General features: G+C 41.4%; 1 pseudogene; it reads left to right on the forward strand.

The window, feature by feature from the left end:
* Positions 1-10398: 10398 nt before the first annotated feature.
* Positions 10399-10515, forward strand: LOC123462590 (annotated as a pseudogene).
* Positions 10516-15671: the final 5156 nt, after the last annotated feature.

Below are 15671 nucleotides of genomic sequence, written 5' to 3' on the forward strand. Positions count from 1 at the left end.
ATGGATTTCCTTCCTCCTCTAAGCTGTGTTGAGCTCTGAGCTTTTTGCCCAACTTAGTAAAACAAATTCCTTGGAGATCTTATCTTAGAATAAGGGCCAGGTAGTAAAGCCATTGTTCAAGTGCTGCCGTACAAAGGTGGTGTTGCAGATCAGCTGGTGACCAGCAAGCTGTGTCACTATGACACTCTATTATTTAAAAATATTTATTTATTTGAGGGAGAGGGGCAGATAGAGAAACAGAATGGACATTGCAGGGTCTCCAGCTGCTGTAAGCAGACTCTAAACACATGTGCTACCTGGTGTATCTGGCTTATGTGTGTCCTGGGGAATCAAACTTGGGTCCTTTGGCTTTGTAGGTAAGTACCTTAACTGCTAAGCCATCTCTTCAGCCCATTTAAAAAATATATTTTATTTTTTTGTTTGTTTGGTTGGTTTTTTAAATTTTTTGTTTATTTTTATTTATTTATTTGAGAGTGACAGGCAGAGAGAGAGAGTGAGAATAAGTGCGCCAGGGCCTCCAGCCGCTGCAAACAAACTCCAGATGTGTGTGCCCCCTTGTGCATCTGGCTAGCGTGGCTCCTGGGGAATCAAGCCTCGAACCAGGGTCCCTAGGCTTCACAGGCAAGTGCTTGACCACTAAGCCATCTCTCCAGCCACTGTTTGTTTGTTTGTTTGTTTGTTTGTTTGTTTGTTTGTTTGAGGTAGAGTCCCGCTCTAGCCCAGGCTGACCTGGACTTCACTATTAAGACTCTCAGGGTGGCCTCAAACTCACAGCAATCCTCTTACCTCTGCCTCCTAAGTTCTGGGATTGAAAGCATGTGCCACCGCACCCAGCAAAATATTTTATATTTATTTATTTGAGAGAGGCAAATATAGAGAAAGCTTTTTTTTTTCTTTCTTTCTTTTTTTCTTTTCTTTTTTTTTTTTTTGCTTGTATGTGTAATGTGATGTATGCACATGCACATGTCTTTGCCATGTGCTGGGAAGCAATTGCTACTGCAGAACATTAGGTGTCCTATTCCATCACTCTTCTGCCCATTCTTACTTTTGAGCCAGCCTCTGACTGATATCAAAGCTTCCTGTTTTTTGTGGGCTGGTTCTCTGATTCCGTTTGCTGGACTGGGGATACAGACATGCGTGGCCATGCCCCACTGTTTATTGAGTTCTGCATATTTGAACTCCAGTGGTTTCAGGCCCCTTCAGGCTCTCATGCTTGCTGGGTCAGAGAGCACACTTACTCACTGAGCCATCTCTCCAGCCCACTATGACAACGTAGAGGCAAGGTCACACAACGTGAGCTTGGCAGGCAAAAGGCAGACTAGAGCCTCCGTGTATAAAGAGAAGACATCTATACACCTGAGAATCTCCTGGCTCTGAAGCTAAGGCAGAAGACAGTTTGACTCCATCTTTGTTGGTTCCCTTTCTTCTAGTCATGCCTTGAATGTTACCGTTTTCACCAGGTCTAACATGGGACTCTTCTCCTGGGGGGTGATTTATTGCTTCATCTTTCACCATCTACCCCTTGTACCTCCACGCCTATGTATTTATATGCCTTTGGCACATGTTCATCCAGGCTGGGTTACCACCAAGAGCACCATTGGAAAAGGATGTCACCCACACAGTAAAATCATTACTGATTTGAAGCTAAACCAAAAATTTTACTTACAACTACTGATTCTAAAGTTGTATGATTTGTATACTTGACAATTTCCTGTCAGCAGTAAAGTCTGTAGTTCTAATAAACTTACCAGATTTCAACTCCTATCCAACAGATAAAAGGGAATCTTTCTATTTTTATGAATTAGTTAATATTTTGTTTATTTATTTGAGAGTGAGAAAGACACAGACTTAGAGAGAGAAAGAGAGAGGGGAAAACTGGGTGTGCTAGGCCTCCAGCCACTGCAAACGAACTCGAGACACATGTGCTACCTTGTGCATCTGGCTTACATGGGTCCTGGGGAATTGAACCAAGGTTCTTTGGCTTTGCAGGTAAACACCTTAACCACTAAGCCATCGCTCCAGGCCTATTTATTTATTTTTAAATGTGGGTGCTGGGGATTGAACTCAGGTCTTCCTGCTTGCAAGACAAATACTTTACCAGCTGAGCTATCTTTCCAGCCCCAAGAGGGATTCTTTTTTTTTTTTTTTGGTTTTTTGAGGTAGGGTCTCACTCTGGTCCAGGCTGACCTGGAATTAACTCTGTCATCTCAGGGTGACCTTGAACTCACGGCAATCCTCCTACCTCTGCCTCCCGAGTGCTGGGATTAAAGGCGTGCCAAGAGGGATTCTTGCTGGTATGCACAAGGGTGCTATGTGGGCTATAGCAGACTTGGCTGCGTCATGATGCTCCTTGCGCACCTGGGTCTTGTTTAGTGAAGTTGCACAGTGGCTCTCAGGTCTATCACTTCCCCACCACTTTCACGGCTCCTGACCACGTTCAGCGCCTGTTACCTCCCCACCTCTTGTCTGGCCATTGTTAATGCTCCCTTCCTGACCTGTGTACCTTATGACCTGCCTTTCTCCAGCACACCCTCCAAACTTGTCAGGATGATTTTCTAAACGAATTTGACCAAGTGATTTCTCTGCTTAAAGAATTTAAAATAGCCTCTCACTACCCATAGAATTCACTGTACGCTCCTGTCCATGGCATAGAGATGCTCCGTGCCCTTCCCCACTCTTCTTCTTGCCTACCAACCAGTAATTTCCTGCATACATTCTATGTTCTCTAAAAAATATTTATTTATTATTAAAGAGAGAGAGAGAGAGAGAGAGAGAGAATGAGAATGGGCTTGGCAGGGTCTCTTGCCACTGCACAAAAGTCGAGATGCATGTTCCACTTTGTACAACTGGCTTTATGTGGGTACTGGGGAATTGAACCCAGACCAGTATGCTTTGTAAGCAAGCACCTTTAACCGCTGAGCTATCTCTCCAGCTCCTACATTCTATGTTCTAACCACACTGAAACCATGTTTGTTGAAGTTACATGCATCTGTCTTCAATATCCAACAGGCTGTTCAACTTTTAACTTACCCTTCAAAAAATCAGCTCTTCATACAACTCTTCCCTGACTAGCCCAGGGAGAATTGCCCATAGCCTGTAGTGAGTCTATACCTATATTATTGAACTTCTCCCTCAATTGCAAGCCTTTCTTTCTTTCTTTCTTTCTTTCTTTTTTTTTTTTTTTTTTTTTTTTTTGGCCTATGACCCTCTTATAGATGAATGGGCAGCTTCAGGATATGGGATGCATCATATTGATTTATTTGTCCCTAATATCTAACAAGAGGAATGGTGTGTGTCCCTGAAACCTAGCACAGTGCCTTAATGAGCTGAGTGAAGAATGTGTTGCATGTTTCAGGGGTCAAAGAGGGCTGGTTTGACAATGGGAGAAGGGAACAGAAAATGTATTGAGGATCTTTGGCATCAGGAGCTTTTCTAGTGCCCTTATACAGAGGAGCTCAACTCTGGGTAAACTGTGCAGAAACAAACAGTAACAAGCCATGTCTCATCTTCAGTCCTCTCAACATTGTATTTTGTTCATTATTATTGTTGTTGCTGTTTAGTTGGCATGCAGAGATTCAGGTATCAATCATTTACATACATATTTTCATGGTCTCCAGGAACTTCTCCAAGTCCTGCCCTCCATGGATTTTCGTTCTGTATTAGGACTTTCATGGTTTTTAAAATATTTTATTTATTTATTTATGAGAGAGAGGGGGCTGAGATTGGGTACCCCAGGGCCTCCAGCCACTGAAAACAAATTCCAGTCACATGTGTCACCTGTGCATCTATATTACGTAGGTACTGGGGAAACAAACCTGGGTCCTTAGGCTTTGCAAGGAAGTATCTTAACTGCTAAGCCATCTCTCCTACTACTGCAATATCTCTATCACACCTTCCACGGCTCAGGGTCCATTGTGGAAGAGGTGGTGGAAAGAATGTAAGAGCCAAAGGAAGGGTAGGACTCCTTACAATGCACTTTTCCAGACACAAAATGGCCTGGATATCTATGACCTCACAGTGCCTGACACTACCTACACAAGGCCATCATAATAGGAAGAAAAGATCATGACATCAAAATAAAAGAGAGACTGATTGAGAGAAGGGGATATGACAGAGAGTAGAGTTTCAAAGGGGAAAGCGGGGGGGGGGGGGGGAGGAAATTACCATGGGCTATTGTCTACAATTATCAATATAAGTAAATAAATTTTTTAAAGTTTAGTAAGAAAAAAGGGGGAGTGGAGAAATAGTGGCTGGTCATGAGTGTGAATGACAGGCACACTGCTAACTTGGAATCTTTTCTGACAACTAAGGCTTCTCCCTCCATCCCCTCCCATTAACCGTCCTGTCCCCCACCCCTGCCGCTGTTGTGGCTTCTGCCTGGACCATTATGTATTATTTACTTAGGATGGCTGCTTATTGTTCTTCTGCAGCTTGAAAAGTTTAGCAGTCTGACATCTCAGAAAGAACATGGGGGCTTCAGGTGGGAAGACTGCCTCTCCCCTGCCCTTGCTCAGGGTCATTACCTAGTTTTGTTTTATTTTCTTTTTTCAAATCACATATGGCTTCTTTGACCCCATCAAATAACTATTCACACAAACATCCCTTAATTTACAAAGCCTCGGTCACTCATACACATTACGGTGATCCACAGTGTTCAAAAACTTGAATATAATGTACTATACTAACCCAAGCAAACCAGTACAAAAAATATTCATATAAAGTTGTTCATACATAGGTCCTAGATTACCAGCTTCTGTGCAAAAAAAGAAAATGAAGATTAATAGATTAATTAGTATTTGAAACCAATCTTTTGGATATTTGGATATTTTAGTTACTTTTAACATTCATGTGGGCCAGACTTGGTTTTGAGGGAGGTTTTAAGCTGGGCACAAGGTTAGTTTCATTACCTAGTTTAACCATCACCACAGTGCTTATAAGGGATATTAATATTCAGAGTGTAAACTGTCATTTCCTCCTTAACAGAAGAGTATACTCAAGTATGGATCCAACAAGCAGGGCTAGATTGATGGCTCGTGCCTAATACTAGTGCCTGAGAGGCTGGGTGCCATGAGTTAAAGGCCTGTCTTGGCTGAAGAGTTGGACCCTTGGGCTGGAGGGATGGCTTAGCAGTTAAGGCATTTGTCTGCAAAGCCAAAGGACCCAGGTTCAATTCCCCAGGGCCCACTTAGCCAGATGCACAAGGGGATACACATGTCTGGAGCTCGTTTGCAGTGGCTGGAGCCCTGGTGCACACATTATCTCTTTCTCTCTTTCTCCCTGTAAAATAAAATAAAATAAAATAAAATAAAATAAAATAAAATAAAATAAAATAAAATAAAATAAAATAAAAATATTTAAAAAAAAGAGTTGGACCCTGTCTTAAAATAAAATAAAAATACGGCTGGAGAGATGGCTTAGTGGTTAAGGTGCTTGCCTGTGAAGGCTAAGAAGCCAGGTTCTTTCTATTCCCTAGAATCCATGTAAGCTAGATGTATAAGGTGGCCAATGCATCTGGAGTTCCTTTGCTATGGCTGGAAGCCCTGGCATGCCCATTCTCTCTCTATCTGTCTCCCTCAAATAAATAAATAAATAAAAATAAAAAAGAATTGAAAAAAAGTAAATGGGGATGGAATTACCATGGTTTATTATGTATAATTATGGAAATTGTCAATAAAAATAAATAGGTAGGGCTGGAGAGATGGCTTAGCAGTTAAGCGCTTGCCTGTGAAGCCTAAGGACCCCGGTTCGAGGCTCGGTTCCCCAGGTCCCATGCTAGCCAGATGCACAAGGAGGTGCATGCATCTGGAGTTCATTTGCAGTGGCTGGAGGCCCAGGAATGCCCATTCTCTCTCTCTCTATCTGCCTCTTTCTCTTTATGTCTGTCTGTCACTCTCAAATAAATAAAAATAAACAAAAATAAATTAAAAAGAAAGAAAGAAATAGACTGAATGCAGGTGTCCAGTATCTGCTTCAGAGTGAAGGGAAATTTTTGAACAACAGAAAAAAAAATATTTTTTAACAAGATTTGGAAAGAAGATAACTATTTAAAAAGAGCACTATTTGGGCTGGAGAGATGGCTTAGCAGTTAAGCGCTTGCCTGTGAAGCCTAACGACCCCGGTTCGAGGCTCGGTTCCCCAGGTCCCACATTAGCCAGATGCACAAGGGGGCACACGCGTCTGAAGTTTGTTTGCAGAGGCTGGAAGCCCTGGCGCGCCCATTCTCTCTCTCTCCCTCTATCTGTCTTTCTCTCTGTGTCTGTCGCTCTCAAATAAATAAATAAATAAATATTTTTAAAAAAAGAACACTATTGCACTTAAATTCATAAATATTCATAAATTTCTATAACATCCAAAGGCATTCTCTGGTTAAACATTTATTCTTTGTGGGAGTTTCAAACTCGCTTTTCCTGTTTTTAAGTGTTAGAGACCAGTCCTGCATTCTGTGTGAAATACAGGCCGTGACATTATCCTCTCTGAACGTAAGTAGAAAGCTTCACACAGCTCTTCAACACCCAGCTATTTGGCACTTACATTACAGGGTTTCAGAATACATTCTTTAAAACAAGGTCAAGGACAGCATGGAGATACCTGGGAGTGTTTGCTCTACACCAATAACTCGGGCAGTGACTGGCCAAAGCAAGATGAGCCGATGCAAAACTGAAGCGCATATCCCTTGCACCTTGTGAATCTGAGTTAAGGTTATCTTTCTAAAAACTACTAGAGTGTTAAAAGTACTTACCCTTGAGGCTTGAGAGATGGCTCAGTGGTTAAAAGTTCTTGCTTGCAAAGTTTGCCAATTGGAGTTCAATTCTCCAGAACTTCTGTAAAGCCTGATGCAAAAGTGGCATTTGTTTGCAATGGCAAGAGACTCTGTCTCAAGGTGGAAGAGTTACAGAAACTGTTGTTCTCTGACCTCCACACATGTGCCAGGATAGGCATATGTGTGAACACACACGCACATAAATAAAAATTTAAAAAGCATTGACCTTTGAGGGGTTTAACAGACTGTGAGTGGTGCTTTATCAGAGCTAATAACCTGAGGAAATCCACTAGCAACTCAAATATTAATGCCTACAAGAGCTCCATATAGACTTAAAAATGTCTTCATTTTGCTTTACAAGGAAGAAATATCAATGTTTTCATCATTATGAATATCAAAAGTGATTCAATTTTTTTATTACAATTATTTTTTAGTATTTTGTTTCTTTATTTGAGAGAGAGAGAGAGAGGCAGATAGAGAGAGAATGGGTGCACCAGGACCTCTAGCCACTGCAAATGAACTCCAGATGCATGCACCCCCTTGTGCATCTGGCTTATGTGGGTCCTGGGGAATTGAACTGGGGTCCTTAGGCTTTGCAGGTAAATGCCTTAACCATTAAGCCATTTCTTCAGTTCGTGATTCTATTTTTAAAACTTTACTTGTGAGCCGGGCGTGGTGGCTCACACCTTTAATCCCAGCACTTGGTAGGCAGAGGTAGATGGATCACCCTGAGTTTGAGCCCACCCTGAGACTACATAGTGAATTCCAGGTCAGCCTGGGCTACAGTGAGAGCCTACCTCAAATACAAAACAAAACAAAAAAACACCCCCACAAAACTCCAAACAACAAAAAACACCCCAAAAACAAAACAACAACATTTTTTTTTACGTGTGTGTGTGTGTGTGTGTGTGTGTGTGTGTGTGTGTGTGTAGCTGAGAGGATGACTGGGCAGAGTCTGAGCCTTACCTTCTTTGAGACAGTCTCTGGCCACTGCAAACTTACTGCCAGATTGCAAATGAGCATCAACCCAACTGGCCCATGAGCATATGACTTTATGTGGGTGTTGAGGAATTGAACCTGGGCTGGTAGGCTTTGAAAGATAGTGCTTTTAACTGCTGAGCCATCTCCTCAGCCCTTGAATTGATTCTTCATCAAAATAACAAGTATAACAAAAGTAATAAAGATTTAGAACAATTAAGAGCTATTTAGTATTCATAGTAATCTCTTCTTCAATTGATAACAAAAAGTATTTTGGGTGGGGGGCTGGAGAGATGGCTTAGCGGTTAAAGTGCTTGCCTGCAAAGCCAAAGGACCGAGGTTCAACTCCCCAGGACCCACATAAGCTGGATGCAGAAGAGGGTGCACACATCTGGAGTTCGTTTGCAGTGGTTGAAGGCCCTGGCATGCCCATTCTCTTTCTCTCTACCTGCCTATTTCTGTCTCTCTCTCTCAAATAAATAAATAAATTTTTTTTAAAAAAAAAAGTATTTCAGGGCTGGAGAGATGGCTTAGTGCTTAAGGTCTTTGCCTGCAAAGCCTAACAACTTTGGACAGTACCCACATAAAGCCAAATGCACAAAGTGGCACATGTGTCTGGAGTTTGTTTGCAGTGGCTGGAGGTCCTGGTGTGCCCATTCTCTCTCTTGCTGCCTCTTTCTCTCTCCCAAGAATAAATAAAGTATTCCATACCACCACCAACACCCACTCCCACCATCACTCCCCAAAAAAAGAAAGAAAAAAAAGGAAAATAAAAATAACCAGAATGTTTTCTCTTCCTTCCTTCCCTCCATCCTCTTTCTTTCTTTCTTTCTTTCTTTCTTTCTTTCTTTCTTTCTTTCTTTCTTTCTTTCTTTCTTTCTTTCTTTCCTTCCTTCCTTCCTTCCTTCCTTCCTTCCTTCCTTCCTTCCTTCCTTCCTTCTTTCTTTCTTTCTTTCTTTCTTTCTTTCTTTCTTTCTTTCTTTCCTCTTTCTCTCTCTGTTTTTCTTTCTTTTCCCTGTGTATTTCCCATGCCAGGGACATTTCTTAACAGACAGGACAGAGCCTGTTATCAAAGATACTGAAAAGGAGAATAGAACTTTGAAGAGTGAATTTGGTAGGCCTAAAGTCCCTTCTAGGATTTGTGACTCTATGATTCTGTGATTATTATTACTGGACTAAAATGGTCACCACATGCCTGACTTCTCAAATGAATGCGAGCATACTGCCACACCTCTTTTGGTTTCTGCTACAAGTAATTGCTTTCTGGATTTTTCATTTAGAGTTTGTGGTTTTAGAAAAAGATGATGAAAGTGGAATTTTATCATATAACCATCTTATTCAAAAAACACCTCACACAGTTCACCATGGGAGCCAAGAGTATCCAACTTTCTTGGGAGATGAAGTATCTGGCAATTACATATTGGATCAAAGGTTAGACTGGAATCTTACCTTGATGTTTATGATTTTCTTTTCTTGCTCCTTGGGACACGTGGGTGAGTTATAACTAAAGCAGGGAAGCTGTTGAAAAGAACACTCATTTATATGTACTCTTTGTCATTTAAACGAATAGCAGCCTTTTGCTGGTAGCATATGCCAGTACACAGTACGGACCCAGTTATGTCACTGTTACTATTGTCCAATATATTTTTGTGTCTTAATGCCACTTGCCTTGCTTTTTAAATAGCTTTGAGCCAGGCGTGGTGGCGCATGCCTTTAATCCTGGCACTCAGGAGGTAAAGGTAGGAGGACTGCTATGAATTTGAGGCTACATAGGCCTGAGCTAGAGTGAAACCCTGCCTTGAAAAACCAAAAAAAAAAAAAAAAAGTCTTAAATGGCTTTGATTTTTTTCAAGGTACTGTCAGTCACTTTCAACAAGAAAATATATGACAAGTATAAAAACCTCTTACTTAACTGGATAGTAAGGAAGGTGTTGGTCCCACATCTGTGCCTGCCCATCACTCTATTCATAGCCAAGGACACAGGCTCTTCCATTTTGCCCAGTGGCAACCTGCGACCCACATCTGGATGTGCTATACAATGGACTGTGACTTCATAGGTATCCTGTCTAGAAATATCCAGAATGAGGAAATCCTCTAAGCCTCAGGCCAAGAATATCATAAGCTTGAAACTGAAACAGGCACCCAGGGTGGCTCTAATCAACCCCTCTGGCATTTGTCATGCTCTACGCCAGGGCATTCCACTAACCAGACACGCCAGTCTTGACCCTGACCTGAATGTGATAAGGTGGTACTGAGCAAGAACGTCTTCTGACATTAAGGTGTCTGTATCCTGCCCGCCAATCCAAACACAGCTGAACCTTGGTAATGTTTTCATCGCTTGTTTTCCCACTATACTGCCCTTTGACCTCTAATGTACATGGGTCCATGTCCGATGTCAGGCTCTCAGTAAGTTATCTCAATAAATGTCTGTGAACACCTACCAAAAAACAACAACAAAACAAAAATGGGCTGGAGAGATGGCATAGCAATTAAGGCACTTGCCTGCAAAGCCAAAGGACCTCAGTTCAATTCCCCAGTACCACATTAGCCAGATGCACAAGGTAGCACATGTGTCTGGAGTTCATTTGTGTGGCTGGAAGCCCTGGTGCACCCATTCTCTCTCTCTCAAAAAATAAATAAATAAATAAAAATCTCAATCTCTGTAGCCAATTAAGCTGACCAGGTTCCTTTCCTCATGGTGGCCTGATGTGCAATGTCTTGGGAGTGTAGTAACCTGTTGCTTGTACAAGTTGCCCTAAGGGATCTTGGTGGCAGTTTTCTGGTGGATATCCATATTTCTGATCTCATACTGTTCCCAGTCTAGGCTTCAGACAAGTATGTGGGGTGCTTTTGGTAAACCCCAGAGCACTGTGGCTGGGGTCCATATTGGCCAGGTTATGTCCATCCACATCAAACAACAGAATAAAGGGCATGTGATTGAAGCCCTACAGAGTCAAGTGTCCTGGCTGCTAGATCTACATCACAAAGAAATGGGGCTTCACTGAGGCAACACAGAAGAATCTAAGATTTGGCAGCTGAGAAGTAGCTCACCCCTGGTGACTATGTGGTCAAATACATCCCCAATTATGGTCCCCTGGATAAGCGGCAGGCTCTGAACTCATGAGGGCTTCCACGGCTCATACCTTACCAACCATGTTCACCCAATAAATCTCACAATAAAATACCCCCTCCCCCAAGGTAGCAGGGACCTTGGGCTTGAGGTCAGGTTGGGCTACAAAGTGAGACCCTGCCTCAAAAGACCAGGGGCTGGGGATGGAGCTCAGTTGTGACTGCCTAAGCATGCACAAGGGTTTGCCCCTTCCTGGCAACACACACAGAACACACACACCCCCTTTACAGTTTAAAATGATGCAGTTAAATGCTAGGGGCCACTTTTACTGGTTGACTAATAAATGACTCAAGGTTTTCTCAGTCTCCATAAATGCATAGGAAGTCTGAGGCACTAGCTAAGTATGTGTATCCCATCACACATACTTTTATGCAGTAAAAGATCATTTTATCCATGAAACACCTAAACTCTGAAAATAGTTCTGCGGAGAGATTAAGAAGCAGACCTTAGAAAAATGACCTGCTCTACTTTATTCACATATATATTTATTTTCTATCTATTCATTTTGAAATAGGATCTCACACTGTAGGCTAGGCTGGCTTTCAGCTCATAGCAATCTTTCTGCCTCAGCCACCTGAGTCACTGGTGGGACTACAGACGTGAGTCATCACACACAGAAACCCTACTGTACTTTAATTACCAGGGTTTGATCACTGGTAGCTGCTGCTTGTTGTTAGGGTTAGCAGATGTGAAACAATGGAAGAGAGGACTGGTTAAGGGTTCAGAGCAATGAGATGTTAATCTTGCAGCTCTGGCAGCAAGCAGAACCAGGTTTCCTTGTTTAGAAACAAGGATGCCCTCTGAATATTCATGAAACTTGATTTAAAACTATAAAAATGAATTGGACCTGGTGGTACATGACTGCAATCCCCCCTACTCAGAAGGCTGAAGCAGGAGGATCAGAAGTTCAAGGCCCAGCTGGGCTACATGTAGAGAACAGTGAAAGGCAGCGTTGGCAACCTAGTGAAACCTGGTCTCAAAACTAAAAGTTGTGGGCTTGAGAGATGGCTGAGCAAGCAAGGCCCTTGTCTGCAAAGCCTAAGTACCCAGGTTTGATTTCCCAGTACCCACATAACCCAGATGTTACAAGGTGGTGCATGCATATCTAGCATGTTCATTCTTTCTTTCTATTTACCTCTCTCTAATAAATAAAATATTTGAGGGCTGGAGGGATGGCTTAGCACTTAAGGCATTTGCCAGCAAAGCCAAAGGACCCAGGTTCGATTCCCCAGGACCCACATTAGCCAGATTCACAAGGTGGCACATGCGCCTGGAGTTTGTTTGCAGTGGCTGGAGGCCCTGGTGTGCCCATTCTTTCTTCTCTCTCGCCCTCTTTCTTGCCATCAAATAAATAAATAAAATATTTTTAAAAAATTAAAATTTGAGCTGGGCATGGTAGCACATGCTTTTAATCCCAGAATTCAGGAGGCAGGGTTAGGAGGATCACCATGAGTTCAAGGCCACCCTGAGACAACGTAGTGAGTTTCAGGTCAGCCTTGGGCTAGAGTGAGAAAAAACCAAACAAATAAAAATAAAAAATAAATAAAATTAAAAGCTGAGGGCTAAGGATATATAGTTCAATGCTTGAATGCTTGTGTAATATAACATAAGGCTGGAGATTCAAATCTTAATACTGAAAGTAAATATATATGTTTGTATATTTCTCTTCTACCATATTACTCTCTTCTTTCTAAAATTGCTTTTATCTTCAAATAAAAGTACTGTGGAACAGTGTTCTCAACCTTCTATCTCAGCTGCCATTCTACCATGATAGGGAGAAATGTTTATATGCATTATATTCTTTCAAAAAGATGCTCAGATTTCACAATGAAACAGATAAAGTCAACAAGCATTTGGGTGTTTTCCAAGTCCCCACCTGCTCTAGTCATATTTACTGAACACTTACTGTGTGTCAAGTACCTTTAGGGTAGAAACTATTATGACCCTCAACTTACCTATGAAAAAAATGAGGCAGAGAGCTTGAATAACTCCCCCAGGTCACTCATTAATAAATGTTAGAATTTGGATTCATATCTGCATATGTTCTGACACTTTTCAGACAGAAACACTGTCATGCCAATAATTTGCTCTTGTATACATTTCTCTATTTTCAAAGTTATGCTATATTGCTAACTAATAGGTAACATGTCTCATAGTTGATGGGGACTTGCTGGATAGTCACAGAATTCCAACACCACTTAAGATCTTTAAATAAATATATATTTTTTTAGCCAGGCACAGTGGCACTCACATTTAATCCCAGCACTTGGGAAGCAGAAGTAGAATTGCCATGAGTTTAAGGCAACCCTGAGATTACATAATGAATTCCAGGTCAGCCTGAGCTAGTGCTAGACCCTACTTTGAAAAACCAATAAAAAAAAATAACTAAAAATTTAAAAAATATTTATTTGCAAGCAGAGAGAGAGAAGAGACAGAGAGAATAGGCATGCCAGGGCCTCTAGCAGCTGCAAATGAACCTCAGATGCATGTACCACTTTATGCATATGGCTTTACATGGTTCCTGGGGAACTGAACTCTAGTCATTAGGCTTTGCTGACAAGTACCTAAACTGCTGAGCCATCTCTCCAACCCCACTAATGATTTTAATGTCTTAACTGGCTCCAAATTACTGAAAATAGCTTGAGATTTCTGCTTTCCTACTTAAAATTAAATAAAACTTTGCTTTTTCTATTATTAATTTTAAGTAAGACTTATTTTCAGCTTTTCTGTATTTGTATTGGGTATCTATGCTATGAAAACTGAATAATCTTTTACAATGTTTGATACCATCAATGAATCAAAACTCTCAAATTCAAATGTTCTTTGAGAAAAAAAAAAAGTCAATTCACTACCACACACTATTAAGGTTGTGGGAAAGTCACAAACAGAGCTGCAGTCTTTTGATGTAAAAAGGTCTAATGAGAAAGGAATCCTTATTTGAAGAATTAAAATTAATTTGAAGTTTTAAGTTCTAAGCACATGAGATGTAAAATTATGCATTAGGTAACAAGTACTTTCCAGGTGAATTTAACTATCAGAATTTCACTAATTAGAACTAATTTAAACTCAAATTTTTTTTTTCTCCTCACAGAAGGTATCAATGGTAGAAGAGAATGCTTTGTGAAATGCAACCTATGTAGTTTCATGAATTACATTTAAAGGTTGAGCAGAATGACAAGAGATAAACCAAATATACTCGTCATGAAAATGATCCAGTTTTGCTCACATTATCTTCTATGAGGAACACATAAGTAGGCTTATTTCTTAAAAATCAAATTTAGTTCACCTTTAAAATCCAAAGGTGATTGCAATTAAAAATAGATTCTATTTTTACAACTTCCTTGGTATTATCTTTAAAGACAAAGACAAGTAATGCCACCTACAGGAAGCCTTCAGAACAGCAGCCATTTCTAAGACTCACATTTTATATAGTTAACCTAAAATCTTATATTTAATACAGAAAACTTCCAGGAATTACATGATAAAAAGAAGAAGTATAACAAAAAATTCCACTAGCATTTTGGATTAACACAATATTTAAAACTAACTTTACTCCAGATTCCCTATGACCTTTGGTTATGAACTGGAAGATACTAAACTATGGATCCTTAGGATTTTAAAGTTGTATGGATACACAGATGAGACTCAAGTCAAAGGTGATGAAACCTGCAGTTTTCTTTCTTCAACTGCACAGTCACTGTCTTTCCAAGTATCATCACCTCTACCTCCTTGGCCAATTCTCTACATTTCAGGTACTTTAATAGTCTCATACTTCAGTGTCTAAAAATTAGTCTTATTAGGACACTCAAAATGCACCAAAGCAGATTTCCTGAAACTGCTGAGAGCTCAACACTAAAGTATATTTAAAACAGCCACCACAGCTCAGGGAATTTTGCAGAACAGGGGGTGGAAAGATTGTAAGAGCCACAGGGTGGGAGGGAATATCCAGAGATACTGCCCTCCTCCCACAATGACTGACTGCTGCTCTCACAACTCATAACCCACAGCCCCATGGGGAATACCAACAGCCCCACTGAGGAGGGACCTCAGTGGAGTGGGGGGCAGGGAAGAGGGAAATGATGGTACCAACACATGATGTGACAATACAAAGTTTCTACTTACTGAAAAACAACAAAAACCCCACTTTATAGAAGATTCTGTATCAGATTCAGCTTTTTGTTTTTACGCTGGATGGCCTAACTCTAATACAGATGCTTCTGGTTTACGTACTTCCTCTATTCTCTTCCACTTACTGCAATGGGTCCCACTTCAGGATAAACATGAAAACCATGTGGAATCCTTCAGCAGCAATACCACACCTCTGATTTATTTGGGCTGGAATGAAGCTCCAGCATGGCTTTCCACTTTCCAGGTGACCTTAAAGGCAGTGGTTGGAGAACCACTTTTCTGTGGGGTTATAGCTCTTTCTTCCCCTAGCTGACTTCCAACTGTATTCTGACAGTTTCAGTTCCACTGTGAGCAGCAGCAATCCCCACTTGCTAAGGGAACCCGAGGTCATTCTCCTGTGGCTTCCCCAGGGTCTAGCAGTTTGAAGTTAGCTAGACTCTGGCTGGTCCTCAGCTAGTGGCATGAAACCTTATTCATGTTGCACCTGCCACTGCCGGGCTCCTCCTGCAGGTAGTGCTGAGGAAGGACCAGGCCCGCTGGTTCCTCCCAAGGGGTTGAGGAGGAGGAGGAGTGTCAGGGCCTCAGAACCTCTCCTAGCCACAGGAGAAAAACCACAGAGTTGGGAGTCTTGTTGAAGCAGGAACTTGCTTTATTTTTACAGGCCGTTGCCTATAT

Source organism: Jaculus jaculus, chromosome 7 (assembly GCF_020740685.1).
Source record: "Jaculus jaculus isolate mJacJac1 chromosome 7, mJacJac1.mat.Y.cur, whole genome shotgun sequence".
In the NCBI taxonomy this organism is placed as follows: Eukaryota; Metazoa; Chordata; class Mammalia; order Rodentia; family Dipodidae; genus Jaculus; species Jaculus jaculus.